The sequence below is a fragment of the Lepidochelys olivacea genome (genome assembly GCF_965140295.1).
Source record: "Lepidochelys olivacea isolate rLepOli2 genome assembly, chromosome: 2".
In the NCBI taxonomy this organism is placed as follows: domain Eukaryota; kingdom Metazoa; phylum Chordata; order Testudines; family Cheloniidae; genus Lepidochelys; species Lepidochelys olivacea.
In genome coordinates, this window is record NC_140412.1 from 176,554,023 (window position 1) to 176,579,731 (window position 25,709).

The 25,709-nt window shown below is 42.0% G+C and overlaps 1 protein-coding gene across 4 annotated transcripts in view; it reads left to right on the forward strand.

Annotated features, from left to right (window-relative positions):
* The window catches only part of COA1 (cytochrome c oxidase assembly factor 1), a 67,927-nt gene that overhangs the window by 11,760 nt on the left and 30,458 nt on the right, over positions 1–25,709 (forward strand). For 2 of the 4 annotated variants that reach the window (XM_084619090.1, XM_084619089.1), the window contains exon 2: positions 16,585–16,692. The exons of 1 other annotated variant lie outside the window; for it this stretch is intronic. The gene's annotated coding sequence lies outside the window, so the exon portion shown is untranslated. Of the gene's footprint in view, positions 1–16,584; positions 16,693–18,582; positions 18,717–25,709 lie in introns of all 4 variants that reach the window. One more of the 4 variants, XM_084619091.1, reaches the window with a different exon arrangement.

A 25,709-nucleotide genomic window follows, 5' to 3' on the forward strand; every position in this document is an offset into this window, starting at 1 on the left:
GAAGTGTATTCAGTGGGAGCTGAATGTACTCAGGGCTTGATCCTGCACCTATTCAAGTCAGTGGGATAACTTGCATTCACCTGAATAGTACAGGATCCAGACCTCAATACTTCCTAGGATTGGTTACTGTGTGAAAACGTTTTAATGGTGTAGGAAGAGACTTTGTTTAGCGTAGGACTTGAGCTACAACATTTAGGTTTGAATCTAATGCTTTTCTGAAGTTTGGATCTGTTCATATCTGGGCTGAAATCCTGGGAGCCACTAAAGTCAGTGGCAAAATTCTTATTAACTTCAGTGGACTGTGGATTTTCTCCTATGGGTGGGTTTTTTTAGACCTGTCTTTGGCTTTTTAAGCTGTTTCAACTCACACTTTTTTCCTCTTACATTTTTATTATTGCAGTGTTTCTCAACCAGGGTTCTGGGGCCCCCTGAAGGACTATGAGCAGATTTCATGGGGTACACCAAGCAGGGCCAGCATTAAGCAGGACCAAGGTATAAAGCCAAAGCTTCACAGTATGGGGCTGAAGCTCAGGGCCCCAAGCCCTGCCGCCCAGGGCTGAAGTCGAAGCCTGAGCAACTTAGCTTCGCAGGGCCCCCTATTGCTTGCGGCCCTGGGCAATTGCCCTGCTTGCTACTGCCTAACGCTGGCCCTGGCTTTTATATGCAGAAAAAGAATTGTTGTGGCACAAGTGGGCCATGCAGCTTTTATAGCCTGTTAGGGAGGCCTGAGAAAGAAAAAGTTTGAGAACCCCTGATATATTGGATGTAGAAAAACTAAAAGGCGGTAGACTATAATGGGGTAATTTTTGGAATGATATATAGTCACTATGAAATAGTTCTTGAAATTTGGTTAAATATGAAACTTCTAGTCAAAACCAGTATAAGTGCAAAGTATATTTTGTGTGTTTTGAGTAGCACAGTTTTAAAAAAAAAAAAAAAAAAAAAAAAGCAACTTCCTTGTTTTCCTGTCTCATCCCCACCCTTGTCTGTTGATCTATTCATATGTGTATTGGCAAAGTCCTAGATTATAAAATCTCTGAGGCAGAGATCTTGTCTTTTTGTGTTCCTTTTTTGTGAAGTGCCTAGCACACTGAATCTTGGCTTCTGATATAGGTTCTTAGGCACTGCAGCAATACAAATAATTATAAGATTTGATTGTCGGAAGACTATAGGTGTTCATCTCTAGAAGAGAAATATGTATCAGATTTGGAGGGAAGGGGTGGGATTTTTCTTATTTAACGTGAAGTTGTATTGTGTGTGTAAATATCTTTTATAGTGCTTGAAATTTTTTTTTAAATTAGACCTGCAGAGGGAGACAGTTCCCACACTGTTGAAGCTGGACTTATTTTCCTGTTTAAAATAAGGACTTTAAATTTTTTTTTAAACTCTCATCAAACTAAATGGGAAAGGAGATTCTTCGTTCTGTTCCTGTTTTCTGAACAGGGACCACCATAAAACATATGAAACACCGCAGCACATATGGATTTTCTGTCCTTTAAAGCTGTTGTAAACTGGAAATAAAGTAACAAGGTTGAGGGGTTTCAGAGTACCAGCCATGTTAGTCTGTATTCACAAAAAGAAAAGGAGTACTTGTGGCACCTTAGAGACTAAAATAAATTGGTTAATTTATTTTAGTCTCTAAGGTGCCACAAGTACTCCTTTTCTTTTTAAGGTTGTGGGAGACCGGGGTCAGAGTTCTGCTTATAGATTCAGGCTCCGATCATGTCCTTGCACAGGCAAAAGTCCCACTGACTATAATGGATAAAACCCTAAGATATCTTCATATTGCATCCAAACATGTATATTTGGTTGAAATGTCAATACTTAAACATTGTTAGCACCTGGGAATGCAGTGGTAGCTCAGTATGAAATAGTGGGGGCCTGATTCTCCTTCTCTTCTTTAAGTATCAAATCCTGTTAGGAAAGCTCCAATAGATTTCAATAGGAGCCACATTTGGCCTTAAAGCAGGAGTAAAATATTGCAGTCAATGGTGTTATGCTACCGACTGCTTCCACCAGGAATGCAGTATAATTAACGGATGTTAATTTAATCTACTATTGTACATGAAGTAGTTATAAAGGATGTTTGGGACACAGAATTCAGCTGCATTTTTGGGGAGGAATTCTTGCTTAAGGGTTATCAATAAGTATTCTCATTGGAGATACAATTTCATTCTGGCTTCCCAAAAAACTCATTAGTCTGCTGCTGTTATAAATATTCAATTATTTTTGGTGCTTTGCCAATACAAGAAGGGGAATAACAGCTGTTTATTTACATTCAGTCTCTGAAGCAATGCAATGTTGTGCAGCATGTTGTATGGCACAATTAAAGGCTTCCCATCAGTAAGAACAGAAAGCTGCTGGGGGGGGGCGGGGCAGAATGATTTAGTGTTGTTAGGGTTTTACATCTTCAATACACCTGGTGTAGGCTACTGTGGGATATGGGATACCATGTTAGATGGACTATTCGTCTATTGCAATATGGTGTTTCCTGGGTTACGTATTTGGAAAGCCTGCTAAGATATAGTTTGCAAGGACTGGGTACTTCTAAAATTCCGCATCTTTGAGTTCAGTACAGGGAGCACGTTGATGTGCTGGCAACAGCAGACAACTGGGCTCATGTCACTGCGAATAACTGTGATACTAACTCGCACATCTTCAATCTAGTGTGGATGTACTATGGGTGTCTCTGGGGGCTTGGTTACTAAAGAATGGGAAAATGTTCTAGCATCATAGTATCCAAAGAATTGTCTTGGGAGGCTGCAACTGGATCAGCAAGTTGACTTCTTGTTGTGGATACCTACTGGGGCCTCGATTCTGAAACACAAGCATGTGTTCCAGGCTTTGCATGAGTACACGTCAGCTGTCTAGGTCCAAATGTGTTTCCTTCTCTCCACTGATGGATTCAGTATAGGTTCCACTAAAACTGCTATGATGTTTTTTGCATGCAGTGTATTTGTAGCTGTCTTGGTCCCAGGATATTAGAGAGACACAGTGGGGGAGGTAATATCTTTTATTGGACCAACTTCTGTTGGAGAGAGAGACAAGCTCACCAACAGAAGTTGGTCCAAAAAAAGATATTACCTCCCCCACCTTGTCTCTCAAAATGTTTTTGGTAGGTTAGCTGAACTCTAGCAGAATGTATATATGTTTTACTAAAACCATGGGACTTGTTTCCAGTTACACATCTACAAAGATCTCAATCCTGCTCTCATGTAAGTCACAGATTTTTGCTCCTGATTTAAATGGGAGCAGGCTCAAGTCCCAAACTAATTACCCTAATGGAATTATCGATTATAAACGTATGTGGTACTAGAAAAATACTTTGTGCGTGAACAGCTCACTTTGCATTGTGGTTCACTAGCCCTGGTCTGATAAGGCTTTTTCCTGAACCCAAACTGTAAGTAGGAAACCCTGCAACACAAGAAGAGTTACACATCAATTGCCACATACATTTATAGGAAGGCATGAACAAGGACAATCCTGGGGTGAAATCCTGGCCCCAGTGGAGTCAATGGGAGTTTTGCTACTGACTTCAGTGGAGCCAGGATTTCACCTCAGACACTAAAATTTCCTCTAGTCTTACAGGGGATTTTCTGCACTACACGGTAGATTCCACTCAACACTGGAGTTCTGGTTTAAAAACCCCCGGCAAACCAAAACAAAATTCTCCCCTCCTGTAGGACAAGTGGGATTAAAATGGACACTTTCCTCAACCTTAGTCTGCTACCTCTCCTTTCAAATGTGAAACTAAATAAATATACCTCCAGCAATCTGTGTGAGTAATAGCATTGGCATTGATTTTTACACTGGATTGCTCATAATATGTGCTTGTATAGCATCTTCCATCAGAGAATTAATGTACTTTATAAATATTAATCAAGAATCATGACCCTGTGAGGCAGGTAAGTAATTAGTTGTCTAAGTTTAATATCATTAAGAGGAAAGGTGGATGCTCACATATAATACACCCTCCTGGTGCTCTTTGTCCTGTTAGACATTAATGTTCTATTTACGTTCATTTTCTGCACAGGTCTCTAGAACAGAACTAAATTCCTAATGCCCTATAATAGATAGTTGCACTAATAGCAACACTCAAATTTTCAAAGCACTATATAAACACTAATTAAACTGTATAAGACAACCCTGTGCTGTAGGAAGGCATTGCCCCCACTTTTGAGGTGGTGACACTGAGCCACACAGCGTTAAAACGAGTTATCCAAAGTCACAGAATCAGTCAGCGACAAAGGTGGGTTTAGAATTGAAGACCTGATTGCTAACCCTGTGTTCAGTTCCCTATAGCAAGGGTTTCCAAACATTTTCATAGTGTGGGCTACATCTTGTTAGTGAGGCCTTCTCTCTGCTTTCTCTCAGATTAATAAGGGGTTGTCACCTATGGAAGAAGTCCCCTTCACTCTTCCCCACAGCCATTTTCCAGCCACTCTCCAACCTGAGCAGCTCCAAGGACCTCTTTTTCCCAGGCAGGATCCTTGCTCTGGCCTCCTTTCCTGCGACAAGGCCTGCTCTAGTATTCTCTCCCTCTGTGTTCCATGGCCTAGCTTTCCTTAAAGCAGATCGTGGTTTACTGCCAGCAGATCCTTCCACAGCTCCTTCCGTAGATGTATGGCTCAGTGGCTCCCAGTGGCGGTTGTGGTAGCTGCTGATGTAGTCTGTTGACTGCAGCCACTGGTGGTTGGTGAATACTCAGTGGGCCAAATTCAGGCCACAAGTGGGATCAGTAAGTCAAATTCTGACTTCAGTGTGACAGCAACTACTAAGAGGCCAGCATTTGGCCCTGCAGGACCTGAAGTTTACTTCATTAAAGTTCCCTCACAACCAGAAAGCATAGAAATGGCATTTGAAAAATATATAATCCTAATGACCAAACAGTTCACCAATGGCTCGGAGGGCAGGATGGTTCCCTGAAAATCTGGAAAATGCAACACAGTTCAAAAACAGACCCTGAATTGGAAATGTCCACAGCTTTTGATTGTCTCCATTTGCTGAATTATTGTAATGAACACTGGCCTATTCCTCTGATTCCATGATCTAGCTGACTGACAATCCTGGCCTTGGCCAGCAACCTGAGCAGCTGGGCTACGTGTTGCAATGTTCTGGACTGGAGGAAAGGAGTCCTTCCTCTACAAGCAATGGAACTTAGAGGAGCCAGTCCAGCCTCACAGCCTCCTTGTGATTTGTGTCCTTCTCCTTGAATTGGGGGTGGGGGGTGAACATAACCAGTAGCTTCTGCTTTCTGCATTACCACATAGCAGAACTGCACCTGTTTGGCTGCAAGAGTTGTCTGTGACTGAGGGGCAAAACTGGTCCTAAATGCTTTCCAAAGGATACAATATAGGGTATATCTAGTCAGCTTGACTGGGTAATATAGTGAGATTATTGACAGAATCACTAGAAACGGAGTTTAATCATTGATTGGCACTGCTGTAAATTACAGAATTTTAATAACATTAGCCCCTTTACTTTTATTCAGCTGTTATGGCACATTTTATACATTCTAAAACAAAGTGGTGCCATATGAATACTTTCCCATAGATATGCTGTGAGCGAAAAAGTCTGGTTCTGGAATGCTCAATGTCTGGTTCGCTTATAAAGTCATCTATAAATCTAACAGGGTGGGAAGAATTAAAACTACTATACCACATCTTTTGTTTTGAATTGCATTGTTTAAATTAACACAACACTTAAAGTAATCCTAGATCAGATGCTGTACAGCTTTCAACAGTCTTAAAACAAAACTAGAATTACTCTGAGTATATGATGCTGCTCAAAAACACTGCTGTAGCATTGTGTCAGCATTTCAGTAACACTTAGCTTTATTGTATATTTTATAACTTGACCTTAAACGTTTGTTCTGGATTAAAATTTACTTTACAAAATTTTTGCCCTGTTATGTAAGAGTTGTAATAATAAACCTATGACTTTGAAGTTGTCTTTAAGTCCTGTTTTCAAACTGTGCCACTTAAGTTTTTCAAATCTGGACACCTTTAATTCCCACCTGCTCCTAAGGTTTAAATGTAGATTTTTAGTTAATATCACCCCTTTTGTTTTCTGTAAGTGGAAAAAATAGACATATGATATCCCAGGAAGGTGAACACACACAAAATGCAATATAGAAAAACCTGTAAATCTCAACTCAGTCCACGTGGATCTCTCTCTAGGACTAAATTGCAGCTAAAAAGGAGGTTTTATTTTCTATAAATACAGCAAATATATATAAATATCTTCCTCCACCGCTGATGAATTCACCCTCTACCCTGTTGAGTGAGCCTTTAACTTAATGCAGATTCCAGACCAAATTAATTCCTGGTGTAACATTGAATTCAGTGGCATTGCTCCAGGAATTAATATGACCCTTCATCTCTGTACAAGTGAAAGGCTGGTAGCCAATTGTTTCAGAGGTACAGTATGTGGTATAATATGCTTTTGGATTGTAGACAGCTAATCCTCTTTATGCTTTGCTGACTGAAGCCTCTTTAGGTCTTATATGAAGTGTCTTCATTTTCTATATTGAATTATGGGCCTCTCCAACGCCCAGTAAAATCAGTGGAAAGGCTCCCAATTTCTCCAGTGGGCTTGGATCAGAGCCTTTATGAATACAGTAGCTGCTCCAGTTCTACTGGGTCTTTTATTTGAAACAAGGAAAATAAACAGTTTAACTTAATGTTCCTTAGTGCATAATAGTCCAACATGGTCTTGGATGCTGAGCAGTATATTAAAGATATAAATGAAATGAATGTAAACTTCTATACTAAGCTGGACAAAACACCTGAAAACATATGGTGGGAAACAATCCTGTATTGGCAGGAAGATAGATATGGAAAAGAATTATTAAATATCTAGTCTAATTCTTTTCCACTATATTTTTTAATCTTCATATAGCTGGTATTGAAATGAGAAAGTATATCATGTTTGCTTTTAGTTTTCATAACTTTGTTTATTCCAGTTATGAAATCACAGATGTCAAACTATTTGGTGTTTAAGGGCCAGGCCAGAAAAGTAATCACATAGAAATAGCTATATCCTGTCAAAAATCCATTTATTTATTCTATTATGTCACTCTTATTAGCGTATGATGCAAAAGATGTATGAAGTGTATGAAGGCATACCACCTGCCCTGGAGACCTTACAGTGTAGAAATGCAGGAGGTAAGATGGATGGGAAGCAATCCAAGTAGTGTGGCTGAATGGGTGAACTTCAGTGTGTAGCTTGGTGATTCCATAATGTGTGGGTAGTTGTTTTTAAAATAGTTTAAAAACATTGTCTAGTTAACATTTCAAGGGAGTGTTTGTTTATTTTTTCTTATTATAGAACCTAGAGACCCCAACCACAAATGAGGGTCCATTGTGCTACGTGCTATAGCAACACATGGTGAGAGAGACACCCTGCCCTAATCAGCTTACAAAAGATGGGAGAAGAGTTGTGTAGTTATTTCCATTTTACAGATTGCTTACGTGATTTGCCCAAGTCACATGGGAAACCTCTGGCAGAGCTGGGAATTGAACCCAAGTTGACTGAGTTCCACACAGATTTTAGTGACATGGCCGTGTTGCTAAAAGTCTGGCAGTGTAAACACTGTTTGTTGGCACTTTTGCCAAGAAAATACTTCCACCCCCAACGAGTGGGGTTTGCGTTGTGACAGGAGAGTGCTCCTGTCAACACTGAGCCGTTTACACTGCCACTTGCCATAGCAAAACTTTTATCTTTTGGGGGTGGGGGCGGAGGCTTTTAAAAGCACCTGTGAACGATAAGTGTTGTCGTTCAATTGGCAGTGTAGACAAAGCCCTGGTAGTGTTTAAAGAGCTAATTGTTCCTCTGCCCATGCCTGCGGAAAATCTATTTATAGAATATTTCCGAAAGCAGGAAGCAAACATTGTATTTACTCCTTTTTCAGTGACATCGTAACAGTACAATGAAACAGACAGAGGCAGTTTCCTTTGCAAAACTGGGGCATGCATTTCTGTCAGTGTAGATGTTAAGAGGCTTATTAAAGGGCACAGCAGCTGACAAGTGAATCTTTAATCCCTTGAAAATCCCTTTATATTTATGATCAGTGTAAAGCTGTAAATGTAAAAAAAACCCCAACCTTTTACTCATCACTTTGATGTGTGTTTCAAGATCAGGCATTGTACTCTTTGGGTAATGATGATCACAGAGCTTTTTCTAGAGACTTTCAACATAATTTTTTAAAAAAGCCCTCCAAATTTGGGAGTCAAATGCTGTGTGTTGTTTATCACTAACAATGACACCAATGTGCATAAGTGGCCTGTAGCTAGGGGCCTGTGTGTTTTATAACTGCATACTGGGCCAAAATCTGGTCTTAACTACTTCCAACTCCATTAAAACAGCAGGAGGGAGGGGGAAGAGGGGGGGTTTACAGACCTGTAACAATGTAGAACTTGTCCTAGTCAGGATATCAGTAAAGGGTTAATCTTTTCCATTAGTTCAGAGAGACTTCCTACTTCTGTCTCTTTTTGCCGGAAAGCCAAAAGATCACACTGCACACAATTTTTTTGTCATGTTGAAATGACTAAACACAAGCTTAAATTCCCTTTCACCATAATGTTAAAACAAAACAACAAAAAAACCAAACCCAAAACAAAATGAACTTCCCCGCCCTTCCTATCTGTAGGAATATACTTCTCAATAACAAAAGGTAAAGATTTATTTATTCCGTAAGCCAGTGGAAGCAACTCATCTGGAATTGCTGAAGAAACAGACCACTGCAATAACTTTGTTAGTTAGCAGCTTTAGGTGTGTGTCAGTATGTCTACACTGCAGTTGGAAGCGGCTTCCCAGCTTGAGTAGACAAACACACACTAGCTCTATTGGAGTTAGCACTCTAAAAAAATGGCAGTGTTGCTGGGAGTAGCATGGGTGGTGGCTCAGGCTAGCAGCCTGAGTATGTAGCTTTTAGCACTCGAGTTCGAGCAGAGTAAAATTTGTGTTTGTGTCTACTCAAGGCAGGAAGCATGCTCCCAGCTGCAGTGAAGATTGTACCCACTATGTGTGTGTATTTTATTTAGCCAGATGCTATAACTAAAGTTAATTGCCAATCAACTAGCTCGAGCTAAGTAATATGTCTATAAATTGTAGTGTAGATACTCAACAAATCTTTGGTCTAGGAGACAAACATTTGTCTTGGTTGCGATTCTTCATAGGCTCAGCCTCTGCTGAGCCATGACTATATGAACAAATCCCTCTGAGTGCCTATATAGAAATTATAGGCACCCAACCAAAAGCTCTAGTGTAGACATCAATCTCTTAAGTGGAGTGGGAGGGAAGGAACATGTACAGGTGGGACAGTATAGAAGAACACCTTAATATGTAGTATATCATCAGGAGAATAAGCTGGTACTGATAACATGAAGTATATAATCAGGGGGATCAGATGGTATTGTCCGTTTTTCCTACCTCTAGAGTGTGAGTGTGTGTGTGTGAGAGAATTACAAGGTGGCTTTACATTAAGAAATCTTTGGCAGACAGCTGTTTTACTATGCATTAAAATAGTTTTTAAACTGTTCTGCAATACAGTCTCGTTTACAGAGGTGACTTTTCTTGAGGGGGCAAGCAATAAGTGTATTAGAAGAGAAAGCTTATATGTCCCATTTAGTTACAGATGTAAACCCAACTCTCTCAGTAGCCTGTTTGGTTTTTTTATTAGAGAAAGCACAAGAGGAGATAAGAACTGAAAGATTCGTTATAATGTAAAGAAAGCGTCAAAAACTAGCATTTCAGAGGATGAAATAACCTGTTGTCTTCCCCTATATGATGAAAATTCCTTTACAAGAATAGCTGACAGTATTTTATCCATTTTTCTGTTTCACACATTTCCTGCTTAATAAATGTAGAGTGAGGCCTTATAATGGGCTGGAGGCTAACTGTAATGGTGGATCACTGAAACTGAATGTCTTGTTCTGGTTTTGTACAGAGCTCACATTGTTTGTTTTTCTGCCTTGAGAATTAGGGAGATGTGGGAAAACACCACAAAGATACCACATGGCTAACTGCTATGATGTGTGCTGTACTCAACTACCCAATTTTGCAGAGTAGCCAGACACTGAGTGGGCCAGGTTCCCTAATTAAGAAGAGGGTAGATTTGGAAACAGGTCTTGATGCTTTTATTCGACATCCGACATATAGTTTAAGAGAAACGCACGCATCATTTTATAGCTATTTCATTTTGATTTCTGATTAACCAGCAGTGGAGGTTGATCGGGTGAAATTTTTTAGTTGAACGAACAATTTTATTACTGAAGCAGAGTCTCACATCAGCACACTGGAGAATTTATGGTTTGTAAAGTGGGTCTAGCACTGAAAAGACCTGTCTTGATTCAAAGCTTTTAAAAAAAAAAAGTTTGCTAATAAATACATTCTTCTGAGTTACAGCCCAAGGGAAGTGTTTGTATATGGTTGTGTTTTGAACAATAGCCTCCTATGATTACTGCATACTGTACTTCTATCATAAACGTGAGGCAACTTCCTAATAGCCACTTAATGATGACACCATTAAAAAGGAGAAACAAACCTAGACTGAAATCTAAAAGGTAAAAAGCTCTGTCTGATCAAGCAAACTTTACTAAAGTACAGGTTCCGGTTATTCTTGATGGTACTTTAATCCAGTCCTGGGAAAACCACTAGGACACATTCTCTCTTTGTAGTGTCCTTGGTAATAAGGTTCTGAAATGGTAGGAGTTTTAAAACATTTTAAAGCTGTTGCACAAAGTTACCTTCTGAAGACGTTCAACCCTCCCTAAATGTCATGCAAGGACAGAGCTAGTTCCATCATAAGTAATACTTTGCACTTCTATAATGACAGGTTTCAGAGTAGCAGCCGTGTTAGTCTGTATTAGCAAAAAGAAAAGGAGTACTTGTGGCACTTTAGAGACTAACCAATTTATTTGAGCATAAGCTTTCGTGAGCTACAGCTCACTTCATCGGATGCATAAAAGTGGAAAATGCAGTGAGGATGTTTTTATACACACAGACCATGAAAAAATGGGTGTTTATCACTTCAAAAGGTTTTCTCCCCCCACCCCACTCTCCTGCTGGGAATATCTTATCTAAAGTGATCATTCTCCTTACAATGTGTATGATAATCAAGGTGGGCCATTTCCAGCACAAATCCAGGGTTTAACAAGAACGTCTGAGGAACAACAAGGAGGGGGGGGGGAAATAGGAAAAAACAAGGGGAAACAGGCTTGAATAGAGACTGGGAGTGGCTAAGTCATTATGCAAGGTAACCTAAGTTAATTGTATCCAATTTGCAAATGAATTCCAATTCAGCAGTCTCTCCCTGGACTCTGGTTTTGAAGTTTTTCTGTTGTAATATCACAACTTTCATGTCCGTAATCGCGTGACCACAGAGATTGAAGTGTTCTCCAACTGGTTTATGAATGTTATAATTCTTGACATCTGATTTGTGTCCATTTATTCTTTTACGTAGAGACTGTCCAGTTTGACCAATGTACATGGCAGAGGGGCATTGCTTGCACATGATGGCATATCACATTGGTAGATGTGCAGGTGAACGAGCCTCTGATAGTGTGGCTGATGTTATTAGGCCCTGTGATGGTATCCCCTGAATAGATATGTGGGCACAGTTGGCAACGGGCTTTGTTGCAAGGATAGGTTCCTGGGTTAGTGGTTTGAAGTGATAAACACCTATTTTTTCATGGTCTGTGTGTATAAAAACATCCTCCCTTCATTTTCCACTTTTATGCATCCAATGAAGTGAGCTGTAGCTCATGAAAGCTTATGCTCAAATAAATTGGTTAGTCTCTAAGGTGCCACAAGTCCTCCTTTTCTTTTTGCACTTCTAGTGCCCTTTCCAGCTGGGTGCTTCAAACCACTTTAAAGATGTTAACTAAGTCTCAAAACCCCCCTGTGAAAGAGTAGTATTCCTATTTTATAGACTGGGAAAATAAGTGACTAGACTTCAGACCTCCCAATTCCCAGGCTTAAGCCACTACCTGACATTCCGGTATGTGTTTTTTTTTGAGGGGAGGAGGGGGTGAGAAATGGACAATAATGTCTCCACCTTGCAACACCAGAAAGGACAGGGCAGGGTAGAACGCACTGAATAAATAGAACATTGATGGGATTAATATGGAATAAGACCACCTAACTTATTCATTTTTTATAATTACATGATACAGTTGATCTAATACATTCTGATAAGGCTGTGGGGAAAGTTTTTCCAGCAAAATATAATTTGGAAGGTATTGATTGGTGTATATAACACACATGTAAAAAGCGTGCACCTGAAATAATCTACATTTGGCCAAAGTGGGGCTAGAGCATATTTTTCCCTTCCAGTACAATTCCCATTATTAATAAGTGTGTGCAGCAAGGGGGAGTATACGTTTACAACCCCTAAGTCAGTTTTAAAAGACTACTTGAATTAAATGCTCAGGAAATCTAGACTCAGTGGTACTTATCCTTCTGTGTATGCACATAATTAAGCATTAGCTCCTTTTAACATGATTGTGTAGAGGAGAAACTACAACTCCAGAGACTAATGCAGGCCTAGGCTGACTAGTTTGAGGGTTTGTATCCAGTATTATGAAATGGATTTACTCACTCTGTTATAAGTTTGTATTTGGCATGAAATGGCAACCTGTGTAATTTACAGTATATTTGAAAAGAAATAACTTATTCAGTGTTGAACACCTGTTTAGGCCTCTAGGCATTCTGCAGTGCCACTTTGTGTTTCACTCCATCTCTAATATTTTTGACAAAATCAGTGATTTTATTTATTTACCGTTTCTTTGTCATGTGTCCTTCAGAGTGAAATATTATCCATGCATTTGTCCAGGCTGGTCTGGCAAAATTCTCTGCTATGACAAGTGGGCAAAACTATTTAAGTCAGTTGACTTGTGCCCATTTATTCCAGCAGAGAATTTGGTCCTAGATTTCCATGTCCTCTAATCCTTTCCTCCAAAACTGCGCTATATCAGGTGGGTCAAAACTAGAGCTGGTTGGGAATTTTTTGCCAAAATGGCTTTTTGTTGAAAAATGCTGGTTTGTTTAAACCAAAACTTTTCGAGAACATCTTGACCAGAAATTTTTTTTGGGGGGGGGGGCTGGGGTGGTGCCAAAACCAAAACAAAAAAACACACCAACCCAAAAAACCCCACACATAAAAAAAAAAAAAAACCAAGTTGACATGTCAAAATGACAAATTCCAGTTCAAAATGACTTTTTAAATTTATTGGAATAAAAAAATTGGTCAAAATTCAAACCAAAAAATGTTTGACTGAACTGTTTTTGTTTTTTTGTTTTTTTACTTTTTTTCCCCTCAAATTTTCATGAATTTGATTCAGGATGGGAATTTTTTTGGGGGGGGATCTCAAATTTTTACGAGGTGGGAAAACAGTGTCCCACTCAGTTCCTGCTCATCCTCATCTGATGGGGCCTATACTTCTGTCAGCTAAGGGAGACTGGGGTAGGGGACAGTGCTTTGGTAGCAGGAAATTCTATCCCTGTTGTCACAACTCTACTGCTCACTATAGTATTGCATTGAGTGGGCAAGTGTGTAGCTCAAGGTGGCCAGGGAATTTCTTAAAGTTTGTTATGCTCTTAGTTTTGTTTGGAATCCTGACCCTATTCATGCTGATGGGAGTTTTGCCATTGACATCTGTGGGGCCAGGATTTCACCTGTTGTTGTTAAGCCAGTAGTTGCTCCACAGCAGATATAGAAGCAAGTGCAAAGATTCTGAATTGAAGGATCTGGTAATCTGGTTTATGCACTTGTCACCTAAGCCTTAGATAGCATCACTGGGCCCTTTAGCAGGTCTCCATCACACCCACATCAGAGAGTCAGAGCATTTTTTATTCTATCATGGATAGATTGCAGCAATGATAGACCTGAATGAATGCATCTGGACCTCAGATTCAAGGTGCTTTTACAGGCCCTAATAAATCAGTTGTCTAGAGAAATTGCTTGCTGTGGAAATGCCATGCCTTGTAGTTTAGAGTCTTGTGTGTGTTTATGTGAGAAGGCTGTGTTGAACTTTATGCGTAACACTTCTCTCTGTCTTGTGTCCCTCCCCCTTTTGTTATAGGCTTGAGTGTAGCTTTGAATATCCAGAAAAAGCTCTCCAGGCAGATTAGGGGTATAGACAGGTTTTAAACAGAGCCTTAATGCATGGACATGAAAGGACAAATGTAAAAACAGTGGGAACACTAATGAAAATGCTCTGCCTTTGGATCAAAATACATTAAACATTTTCTTAGGAACAAAGGGTGCTTTTTAAGTAAATATATTAACATTGAAGGCTTTTAAATTCATTTTCTTAGGAGAAGAAACACTTTTTAAAGTGATGATGTAGCCAAAAAGGGGATATGTACATTACTAACCCTATTTTTATTATTCATAGAATGGTAGCAGTTCTGCAAAGGAGAATCCATATTAATTGCTCTTTTCAGGACTCGGAGAATTGGACAATTGCAATTTACTTAAGATACACTTTTAGCATCTTTCATGTACAGTTGTATGAATACTATTCTGAGAGCAGTAAGAATGGCTTTGATTTGAGTGAGCTGCTATTTGCAGTTTAAATATATTTTTAGTTATACCATTTTAGCGAGTAGGATAGTAGGTTATTGATTTCAAGAAGACCATATAGTAAAAAAACTAAATTTAATTGATTGCGTGGAAAAGCGGTATTACAGATATTGGGCTATATGCAAGTAGCTCATGTCAGTAGGTGGAGCTCCACTGGAGTGGACTTGGCCCAATATGACTCATGATTTGGACAGGTCACCGAGTTGTATAATCAGAACACACAGTAATATCACAGGCAAGATTATTTTAAAAATTGATCAAGTTGCTATTTGTGTGTGTGCTAAGGGTTGTTGCAGCTTAAACAGTAATTGAAAATGAGCAGTTAATGGCAGTTAAATCTGTATTCAAATTACCTCACAGAGTTGCTGAAATAAACATGCAAGTGATCACACTGCCCATTAACAAAACCTTAAGTCTGACCTCATGTCCCTGCCCTACCTCTGCCTATAAACTGGAAACACTGACTGCCGTCTGCTCCACACCACATATATTTCTGTGTGGACCATAGACTATCACCCACCGACTGCATACGGCCCACAGACCATCAGGCCAGTGATTTTAGTGTCTTTCATTTTTATTAGTATTTTACATTTATGTGGCAGTAGCACCTAAAGGCCCCAACCCCATTGTATTCAGTGTTGTACAAACACATAAGAAATGGCAGTCCCTACCTCAAAGAGCTTACAATCAAAGCAAGTCTGACCCTCCTCATCCCAACTTCCCACTCTAATCAAGATGCCACAATGTACAATGGTGTATTCTCCATGTACAGTCCAGTAATGCTACCATTTCCCCTCCATAATTCCACTGTGATGCAAAAAAGCCAGTATTACTTTGAGTAATCACTCAGCCCTACCTTCTCCGGTCTGTCAACCTCTTGCTTCTTCTTTTGTCCCTTCCTTGCCTCTGACAGTCAGCTTCTTTCATCTAGCCCTTCTCTGCAGTCTTCAACAAATCCATTCACTGCCTCATCCCATCCCCCTCCCCCCACCCTTTGCCTTCAAGCATCTTTAGCAATGTCTAGACCTGGTGGCTCTACTTTTGCTCCTTAAACACTTCCTTGGATCCCATGCAATTTGGCTTGCCTGCTCTCGGCCCTACTGAAACAGTTTGTAATAAGGTCAGTAATGTGCTCTTTCTGCTGGCCAGTTCTTTAAGGGCTTGTTCAGTGCAATCCTCCATTGACCAGACAGTGAATCGCTCCCACTGTGCATCTTTTACATTATATTAGCAAGTCTCCATATAGCTCGATATGTAAGTGTGATCTATAGGATAGTATAATTATGTAATACAGAAGGCTTTGGGATTCTTTCAGGATTAGATATTTTATCTCACCTTACATTATTTTTCAGCAATGTCCATGGTAAAACCACACTCTGCAGTTGGTGGCTTGGATTAAATTTTAAAGGGAACAAATCCCTCTGAAAATCCTACTGCTGTGTTAGGCTTGACATAAATGGCAAGCGTGCAAGCTATGTGTATTAATATATGGATATTAAGTTTATCTGACAGCAAGACCAGTTGGACTCAGAACAAAATAGTGCTTATTTAAGTGCTTAATATGCTTTGGTCCTTGGAGAGATCTCCACTGGTTATAACGAAGCTTTCCCCTGCTCAAGAACCTGGAGAGCTTTAAGATTTTGTGTCCCATTACTTTGGAGGTATTCTAGTGAAGGGGAAATGCCCATGGACAAGCAATTTTTTAAAATAGCGCATGTTTCTTTTAATAGAAGGAAAGATTAGTGCCTAGTTGTGCCGAATTCCCAAGTCTGTTTTACAGTTAAGAAAGTTTATATTTTTTGCTTTCACTAACCTGGTGAGAGAGTATTATCCTATGAATATTTAATTTTTATTTATGATATACTCATGGCTGTTTAAAACAAGAGAGAGATGGCGATCTTCATTTGGATTTACATTGATTTGAAGTATTTCATTTATTGCTTTTAAAAGAGATAAAATTGATGGACACGAATAATATTTTAAAATCTCTTCACTAGGTGGCACCAAAGTACTGGAACTTGAAGAGTTCCTATTGCCACAGAAATCTGCGGATTTCTTTCTGCAGTTGAACATCAACATTTCATCTTCAGAGACTGCTGTCTCAGGTAAATATGTGTATTCCTAAAGACAGTTCTGCACCTACCTAGATCACTGTTGGTATTTCCCTTTTGATGCTCCTGAAAGCAGAATCTTTGTTTCCCTATTCGCGGTTACAATCCACCATTAGGTGTTGTGGTGATGGCTGTGATGCAATGGACGCGATTTAGGTTTCATGAAAGGAATAAGCCACTGGATCTGAATCCCTAAGGAACCAAGTTTCTGTTTTTTCTAACACAAGTTTCATTTAGTATTTTAATTAAACAAGGCAGGGGAACTATGAGAGAACATAAGCAAAGTTTTTGAAATAGAATGGTTTCCCAAGAGGTGTTGGGGGCTCTTTACAAGTTATAAGGGATTACGGAACACTTCTTAGGTTTATTTTTTATTTGCTCTTGTCATGCACGCACTTGGAATTGATCAAATTTTCAGAAAAACTATTATCAGATAACATTTGTATTTCAAGAACTGCACAAGACAAGAGAAGGGTGAGGCTTTGGTCCTTTACAAACATAGCAGTGCTTTTGTATCACCCACTCTCATAGGGAGGCACACATGCTGCTATTCTTAGCCCCACAAATAGACCACTGGACTGAATGAATGTGAATAAGGCCATCAAGATATGGCCCATTGTGCACAGACACTGTGTTACTACATAGGAGTCAGAATAAGTGCAGCTTAAAACCATTGTTCAGTGCTAGGAAAAAAATCAGTCATTTTTATACACGCACATTCATGGGCCCCCAAACATGCAGAGTTAGATGAAGGATCCTTTAACAATGTAGGATTTGAAAAGTCCAGTAATGTGTTGAATCCCTCCAATAACCAGAGTGAAAGAGGCATATAGCACGCTGCTAACTTACCCAGCCCTTGGCTTAGTCTTAACTTCACACTTCACCAGGTCCCACTCCACTTGAAGTCACCAGCATACAGTATGGTGGAACATCATGTGCCCTGCTGAACCAAGAGTCGTAAGGCAGGGTGCGTTTTGCACGCAAGTAAGTTTAGTCCTCATGAAAGATCTACAGCTTTGGGTGGGAGGCTTCCATTTAACTGCAGAACTATTCCCCGCCGGGGGGGTGACAATGCCTGCTATCCCACGTTACCTGGGCAACATGCCTCTTACCTAGTCTGGGGACTATTTATAGCCATGTAAAGTATCTCTGTGTCTATCTGTTCATTGTTGGGGCCTCTCAACTGAGATTCCAACAGTTGTGGTGGCTCTTTGTGATATGGATAGCACTCCACCTGGATTAAGAGATCCACCAGCTGGGTAAGCATCACATGGGCAGCAAAGCAGTTGCTATGTTAAGAGGCAGTGGTAAAAATTTTCCAAAGTGGCTTTGGCATTTAGTAGCTGGCTGTCACTGAAAGTCAATAGGATTTATGCATCTAAGCACCTATTGCACTTTGAAAAATTTTACCCACTAATAACCAACAGTGTTAACTTGCTGTTAACTCATTCGGTAGCATAACGTTGAAAATATGGGGAGCAAAACAGACTTCAGTAGTCTGGTTCCAGTGTGCAGTGAGTTTTCCTGGAGCATGTGATATCACCAACACAGCGTGAAGTCGGTGTCTAAGTAAAAGCTACTCCATATGTTTACAGAGATCTTTCCTAGGGTAGGAAATGTGCCCTTGCTTTAATGATGTGCTGAACAGACCTTCTTACCCTTGTTCTTTGAGGCATCCAGCACATTACTGGAAAGTAGCCAGATTTAAAGTATAGGCAATCGAAGGATAGGTCAAATTTTTAACCTTTTAAAAAAGAAAAGAAAAAAAGTGTGGGTTGAAGACAACTAAAGGATTAGAGGAAAAATTCTTCAGAGTCACACAATAGATCTCCGCTCCAAAATGCTGCTTTCTTCACATGTGCTCTCATCTTCCATTGATGACAGTTGGAGTTTGACATACGTATGGAAAGCAGACTAGACAACTGGAGACGACCACTGCAGATTTCAGAAGAGAATTGTGCTCTTGGAGTAGCTGCTTGCCCGTATCTGCAAAGGGTCTATTCTTTTTCATGCTTCTGGTTTGTTTCCTTTAATTTATTTATTTAGAAGTAGCCTCTCTTGAGACAATTGCAGGTGTTGAACTAGGCTGGCCTGCATTTTGCTCTTCCATTAGCTTGCACCTTTTGTAATAAATAATCTGTCTGGTCCCTGCAGTGCAAACTGGAGGGATATTCCTGTTGTGAAGCAGCTGTGCTAGGGAAACTGCTGATGAAGAACAAAGTGGGAGCTACTGAGCAATCATTTGGAAACTGGCTATTAAAAAAAAAAAAAGCCAGCTAATTAGAGCTTTGCGGAAGAGACAGCACTTTGTGCTAAACACTAGAAGGTAATCTCTCCAAATCCCATACACTGCCTCTAAAAAGCTATAATTAACTTCGTAGTATTCACTTTATGAATTAAAATTTAATTAAATATTTTCGGTCCTTAATGAACATATATTTGCAACCAGGAAAACCTACTGACAGCTGTATTTCCTAAGAGCAGCAATAACATTCAGGGGCCAGATAGACTAAACAAGGACCCTCAGCCCTGCTCCGACACAATGGAGGTAAAATTGGCTAACAAATAGGTGAATTTTTTTTTTTTTTTTTTAAAAAGCCTATACCTGCTTCCATGGTTTGAAGGGCAGCACCAAACTCATAGGAAGCATCTGGTGGAGGATGCCAAGTGGTACGGTCACCACGCATTTCTGCTATTTAAAGGTGGTGGATTTAATAAACGCCTAATACACAGGAGCGGGTAAAAAAAATTGGTCACATTGCCTGTCTGCCCTCACATGCGGTGATACACAACCCAGCAAAGAGCTGGCTTGTCTGGACCTCTGGAAATTCTGCAGGTCTGACTGGTGCTTAAGTCTCAGAATGAGAAGAGCACAGCTCACAGGAATGTCTGTCTAAGATATATCACTATAGTACCTGAGCAACACCCCACCTTTAATGTGGTTATCCTCACGACACCAGTGATGAGCTGCCAAAATCTTAACAACCAGTTCCCTATGAAAAATTGTGATTTAAGGGATCAGTATGTATTTTTTGTATCAACAGGGTTACCATACATCCCTATTTTTCCCAGGAGGAATTTTTAAATTTTAAAAATTCCTCCCGGACGGCAATTTAAAAACCAAAAAGCCTGACCTGTCTGGGACAATACGGATGTATGTTAACCCTGCCTAAAGTTTTTTTTTTAAAAAGATGGGCCTGAACTAGAAATGAGCTCTGTTGCACATGTGTGGGTCCCTGCCACTCCCTGGGGGTGTGCTAGGGTGACCAGATGTCCCGATTTTATTGGGACAGTCTTAATTTTAGGGTCTTTTTCTTATATAGGCTCCTATTACCCCTCACCCCCATCCTGATTTTTCACACTTGCAGTCTGGTCACCCTAGGGTGTGCACATGTGTGAGTCCCAGCTGCTCCCTGCCCCCCTCATTGAAGCAGGTGTGCAGGGTTACTGCCCTGGGAACTGCAGGGCACCAGTGGACGTTGGGCCAGCTGCAGACAGGGGTGTGGAGCGGGGCTAGCTCGAGGCAAGGGGGTGTGGGGCTGGCTGCGGGCAGGGCAGGGGGTGCATGCGGCAGGGGCTGGCTGCGGGCAGGGGTACAGGGGGTGCGTGCGGCAGGGAGTGCGGGGGTGCGTGTGGCAGGGGCTGGCTGCGGGCAGGGCAGGGGCTGTGGGCCGGGTGGTGGGTGCTCATGGGGAGAGCGGCTCAGAGCAGCAGGACACAGCCCAGGCCCAGCAGAGCAGCCAGGGACCCACCAGGCAGCATCGGGAACCCAGGGCCAGGGGTTAGGGGAGCAGCAGCAACAACAGGGCTCGTGCCCAGGGCCAGGCGGCAGTCCACATGGCTCCCTCAGCGCAGCATCCCTGGCGGCTGGAGGAGGAATTACATCACTTCCCAGCCGGAGCCCATCAAAGCCTCAGCGCCCCCTGCAGGGAAGCGGGTTAACAACTGGTTCGCGCGAACCGGCTCCAGCTCACCACTGCACGACACCCTGGTGAGGTTGGAAAGTATTATCCCCATTTTACAGATTGGGCACTGAGGCATGAGTGACTTGCCCAAGACCACACAGGAAGTCTGTTACAGGGCAGGAAATTGAACCCTAGTCTCTCAAGTCTTAGACCAGTGCCCCAGCCACTGGGCTGTTCCTGCTGTCCACGAATTGCACGCTCCCTGAATTTGCCAACACACAGAAAGCTGCGCTGAGTAATTGGAGTGGTGATGTGGGAACCCACACGAACCAATTGCCCCTCCCACAAGGGAAAGAAAATGGCCTTTATGCCCTATACCTTTCCAAAAAGAGATACACAAACAATGCTTTCCTCAACCTCATAACTGTAACCCTTCTGCCCGTCAGAGTTGGCAGCAACAAGGGCCGGGTTCAATATCTAGGGGTTCCATTCCAATAACACAATGCAAACCGGCTCGAGCCCCCACCCAGTGACCTGGGAAAAATATATACCACCCCCGCTGGGCGCCTCCAAGAGGCAATACTTCCCCTCTCGCAAGCACATAGTCTGAGTGTAGCAAAAGTCTTTTAATAACAGAGAGAAACAATGTGGCATTATGTTGGGGAAACACCACCAACAGGATTCATAACACAACCCATGAGCAAAAACAACCCCACCCCAGGCAAATTGGGGCATGCCCTTTTCCCTTTGGTTCTTGAGTCCAGCAACCCCAAATCACCCAAAGTCCCAAAAGTCCAATGCCCCAAAAGTCTCTGTCCCTGGTCAGGGCAGCCCCAGAGTTCGAAAGTTTATCGGCGGAGCTTTACCTCCCAACCTGGGTGGAAATGGGACGGGGGTAAGAGGCACCTTACGTGATCTGAAGCTGACCGCCCCATAGCTCCATAGCGGCGCTCCGCCAGCCGCCCCACGAACTCCTTCGCTCAGCTGCGCTCCGCTCCGCCAGCCGCCCCACGAACTCCCTCGCTCAGCTGCGCTCCGCTCCGCCAGCCGCCCCACAAACTCCCTCGCTCAGCTGCGCTCCGCTCCGCCAGCCGCCCCACAAACTCCCTCGCTCAGCTGCGCTCCGCTCCGCCAGCCGCCCCACAAACTCCCTCGCTCAGCTGCGCTCCGCTCCGCCAGCCGCCCCACAAACTCCCTCGCTCAGCTGCGCTCCGCTCCGCCAGCCGCCCCACAAACTCCTTCGCTCAGCTGCCCCACGAACTCAGCTCCACGGCCCACAAGCAGCTCCTGCCATCCACACACTGCTCCGCGTCGAACTGCTTCACCAGCCGTCCCGCAAACTGCTCCACAATATATCTTCAGGCTCCCCCACTACTTAACACAACACTCAGTGATTTCAGCTCTTAGGTGAATTCAGCTTATAGTAGGGGAGCCCCAGTGCTGGTGCACTGTCAGCCCAAAGTGAGCTCAGCAGCCTATAACTAGACTTCTAATGAAATCAAAATTAGCTCTGATATTCCACAGTGGAGAGAGGAGGAAGTGCAATCAGCATGTAAGGCCCTCACCAAGGGGCCCATGCCACCAAGTACTACTACTTGTCCCCAGCCTCTCTCCATTCACACAGTTTTGGAACCCATGACCCTTGCCTAGCGAGTGCTACTTAGTTGATGGTGAATCCCTCCATCATAACAAAAGGCCACGTACAGTTCCAAGCACAGTTCCCATAATCAGGGTAATAACAATTTATTCTTCCTGCCCCAATAACAGAGACACTGGGGATCCCACAGCAGCCAAAGTGACCATTTGGGCAGCTATGGTCTCATTCTAGGCGTGGTGGGTGTGCCTATGCAAATGAGATCGGCCCCTGAAGTTCTTTTCCACAACTTGCCACACCTCACCACCAGATGTCAGGGTGGAGCTCATCCTGACACTGCTTACATAACAATAAAGGGGGTAGGGTGGGAAAGGGGAAAAGATGAGTGCAACATCCTGATCTTATATTTACGTTTGCTTCATCGTGATGGTGCAACCGAAATGGCAACGTTGAGTCACAGCTACACGTAATCCTGTGCTGACACATCGTGAAACAAACCTGATCTGTTGGAATACTGTACGTATGTTACATGGATTTCAATACAAATAAAGGTGATAGTACCAGTGTGCTGCAATTCTTTTGTAATGTAAGTAAACGCTAGACGGAACTCAAAGGTTCATATGGTTCTAGACGGGACAGATCCTTTAACTATTGCAATCTCCATTTGTACCTGTCACGCAGCATTATTTCCCTGCTTTTTAAAAAATAAAATAAAATAAATTATTTTCTTCCAGAATCCAACAGCCCCTGTGATTTTTAGAGAAAGTGGAAACATAGCTTCGTTTTGAACTTTAGTTCCAGAAATACAAATATCAGGTCTAAATAGCAAAACAATTATCTTACATAAGTGTTAGTCAGTTGTACTAACCTGTGATTAAAAATTCACGCCTCAGCACTTGCTCTCATCTTTTTCTGAAATTACATTTTCCATTTCCTAGGCTTTGACCTCAGGCAATGGATTTTTGAAGCAATCGTGTCTTGAGATTTTATTAATGTTAAGTATAAACATTGCAACTTTAAGAGAGTGCTTTGTTTAATAAATACCTAGCAATCAAATGTAACAAAAGGAAATGCAAACAACATAGGCTTTTACTAGAAGTTGCAGTTTTCACAGGCACTGTACTCTGAGATCTCAGCTATAACAAGTTTTATTTTCCATTGCTGTGTGTGGGTGGACAGAGGGTATTTTCTAATTCTTTGTTATTGCGTTACTACCACTGCTAACCTTTCAGTTGTCCATACCTTAGAAAGCTTGTAATGCCCTGGTAGGAAGCATTAATTCATCGTAACTTGGAAGAGCCTAGGTTTTGTCAAATTATGTGTAGTGACCGTAGCTCAAGAATTGCAAAGAGGTTTGGAAAAAAGGGAAAGACATAACAGGAAGAGACGAAGAATAAAATCTCTCTTCTCCTTTCTGCCCCTTGACTCGTCTGCCCTCTGCATTTTCTTTCTAAAAGTGGCCCAAACTCCTCCTTCCCAGATTTTTGTCCAGTTAGTCTTATTTATGTTGTTTAAGCCATTCTTGTTAGGGCATAAGTAATTGGCCCAAGGGAATGGATGGGGAGGAGTTTGTTAATCTAGGCTGCCTAGCTGTCATGGTGATAGGTAATCCCAAAAAAAAGTGAAATGAAAAAAAGGGGGGGGGGGAACCAAACCACTCCCTCCTGCTTCAGAAACTTGTGGGGTGGGGGTGAGGGGTGGGGAAAGAGCTAAGTGGAAAAAACTCTGCAGCCTTGTGCAGTTCCCCACTGATTATCTCTTCGGGTGCAGAAGGGGATTCCGGGGCACATGGAAGTATACAAAGATCCAGAGGATCCTCAGGACATCTGAAGTGGTCCAGGACACTAGCGGAGACGATCAGTGAAACCTCTGACCACCCTGATTCTTACAGTAAATGTGAAAATGGAACCTCCCAATAATTCTTTACTTCCTTGAAGTTCTAAGTCTAGAGAAGGCTTCTAAAAGAAACACCATCCAGCATTAATCATACTCTTTTGGTGAAACTAGACTAGTCCCTGCTTGCACTGACTTCTAGTATTCATTATGATGTTGCATACTTTGAGGTACTTGTCCCACCTGGATAATCAGTGGAGATTTCCCATGTGCTTTAATAATTTCCTGTTCTTTTAACTAAGTTAGTTGTGTAACATCAATAGTACACCAGGCTTTGATTCAACATTATTAGTGTTTCGCCATTTTAACGTCTGGTATTTTACCACTTAGTTATCTGCCCTAATCTTTAACATAAAAAGTATTAGGCTAAACTTATTGAGAATGTTGGTCGTGTGCAATTTATTCCGTATATAGGATGCTTCAGTTATTGAACATAGCCTTACAAGTTAAGCATCTAGCATCTACTGTACAGCATTTTGCTGTATTTGTAGTGTTTTGGGGTCCTAGAGGATGGAAAATAATGAAGCAATAGAAGATGATCATATTTATTTTATAATATATTTAAAGCTTAAGATATTGTCATGGTTATTTTTAGTAAAAGTCAGAGGGATTGCTGTCAATAAACAATAGTTCATGTAAGTCCAAGCCCTGCTGCCCAGATGGGGGAGGGCCAACAGCTAGGGCCTCGCCTCCCTGGGTGGGAGTGTCTGACAGCTGGAACTCTGCCACCTGGGACTCTCTCTACCTTGTGGGGCTGACAGCCAGGGCCCCGCCATGTAGGGCTGAAGTTGCAGAGGTCACCAAAAATCACAGAATCCATGACCTCTGTGATGGACTCGTATCCTTATTTAGATTTAATCAATCAGATAATGCAAATAGGTCCTGATGCAGAGCCTACAGATGTTAATGGAGAGATTCCAATTGACTTCTATGGGCTCTGGATCAGATCCCTAGCACAGTTGTGTTTTAAAAACACACAGATTATCAGTGTTAGCAGGGTTTGTTTATAATGGTTTCCCTGACCAGTATGGAAAGATCTCTTATTTAGGAGGAAAGTCTGATAGAAATCACGTCCCTCTCAATAAATTCCAAGTAAAATTAAGCCTCTTGAGTGATCTTGTGATAGAACTCTCAAATATTTGGATTTTTTTTTTCAGGCGCGGCTTAATTTTACTTAGAAATTGCTGTCAGCCTCAGGCATCTGGGGCTCCCGCTGTCAGCCTCCCCGTCCCCTGCTTGTGGAGCTTACAGTGGGAGTGCCAGAAGTGGGAGACCAGCCCCCTGTCCTGGGAGGGTGAAGAGCCCTAAGAGGGGTAGAGGGGAGGCTGGAGGGCTGAACTGTGGCCTGCCGAGGGGTGGGGTGGGGGGCTGACGAGGGTGAGAGGGCGCTATTGATACTGGGTTATGAGCAGATGGAGTGAGTGCTGGGAGGGTGAATTGAGGGCAGTGGGGTTGATGGGGTAGGAGCTGATCTGATGAGGTGGTGATGCTGGGGTTTGAACTGAGGGGGGCTGGAGGACAGGATTAATTGCTGGGCAGGAGACGGGCAGATGTGGGGGATGAGCTCCTGGAGCAGGTGTCAAAATCACCTTATCTAGTACATGTGGGAGACTGGGGAA